We start from the raw sequence: 1,683 nt of genomic DNA on the forward strand, positions 1-1,683 counted from the left end.
ATTATTCTTACACAATCAGTTCTTGTTTAGTAAATCAGTCTCAAAACAAGATCAAAAAAGATTTTTTGGCTGATAAAAGATTTTAAAACTTGGTAAGATGGACAGTTTTTGCAGTGCATGTGTTCATTCAAGTTATGCTAGTTTCAGTTTTTAAATTTATTTTTAAAATACTGTAAAATATTTGTATGAATAAATTGTGATATTTGTGTCAATAAACAAAAAAAACTTGATTTGTAAAGACAAACAGCTCATCAACACACCTGTTTGTAAACATGAAGCAGCTTAGCAGCTAGCAATAAACTTTATTTGTTTCTAAGTTCCTTCCCACAGTGCAAAGTTTTACAGACTGAAATTACATGAAATTATCAAGTATAAATATGAAATTTTTAATTAATTTTTTAATTACACTCACATCCTGTGATGCTATGTGTTTAGCTTTAGCATCAGCTCAGCTCTGACAAATCTGACTGTAATAAAAACCTGTTAAAGTGCCTGTGACATCAAATTTTAGTGATAACTATGAATACATTTTTGGAAAGACAACACTTCCAAAATACTACAAAACAAATTTCAAGCCGTTGAGATGAACAGTTGTTGAGATATTTGTTTGTGTATTAATAGGAAGTGATGTCAAAGGGGAATGTCTGCATTATTACTCTACAGGCTGTAGAGAAGAATCTGATGGTTTTTATTATTATTATCTTGAGTCATTATCAGAGAGATGAAAAAGAGTTCAAATAATTTTGTTTCAATAAACAAAGACCAAAGAGTTTTCTCTCTTAAAGAGTTCCCCTTTGATGTCACTTCCTGTTTCTATTTTGCTGAACCAAATTCAAAAGCAAACGTGACAGTTAATTGACAAAATGAATAAAACTATGTGTATTACACAAAGTTTCTTAAATATAAAGAGGCTTTCTTTCACTTTTGTATTTGAAGAATATGCATGTCACAGACGCTTTAATTTTTTATTATTTTTTTACAGCAAAACTACTTAGTTTTTGAACATAACAAGTGAAAACTAGCAGGACTTGAAACGCGTCAAAACGTTCCTGGGTTAAGATGGCCACAACTAGCTGAGCTTAGCCAAGCCACCAAGGCACTAACTGATTGTGCAACATCTTTGTCTAAACTTGAGCATTTTAAAACATCTCTTATGATTTTTTTTCTTTAGAAAATAGAATAATTGAAATATACAACACGTAGTCCCTGGACTAGACCTGGACTGTGGGTGACTCCCGGTCTGGACTACGTTTGACCCTCCTTCGTCCTCTTATGTTTCAGTCTTTTCTTCCTCCTCCTCTGTTCACACTCGTCTACAGGCCGTCATTACATCCACCTTATCGGCTTGTAATCCTGTAACTCTGGCTCCTCCACAGCTTCTGTCTCCGGCTCCCCTTTCCATTAGTCTGAACTGACAGATGGGAGCCGTTAAAAAACTGGAAATCTAGGTTAAAAACCGTCACTGATTTCAACTGTCAAAGGTGGGCGGGCTCCGTGATCCTGATATTCTCTGAAAACGCAGACCTGAAGACCTGATCCATGGTTCCTGAACCAGACCTTCAGATATTTAACTCCTCCAGTTAACGTAAAAACTTAAAACAAATATTGATATTTTATGTTCAACTCAACACTGAAAATTTTGATTTGATTTTTAAAAAATTACGTTATTTAACTATATAAACA

The sequence above is a fragment of the Austrofundulus limnaeus genome, unplaced genomic scaffold, assembly GCF_001266775.1.
Source record: "Austrofundulus limnaeus strain Quisiro unplaced genomic scaffold, Austrofundulus_limnaeus-1.0 Scaffold167, whole genome shotgun sequence".
Lineage (NCBI taxonomy): Eukaryota > Metazoa > Chordata > Actinopteri > Cyprinodontiformes > Rivulidae > Austrofundulus > Austrofundulus limnaeus.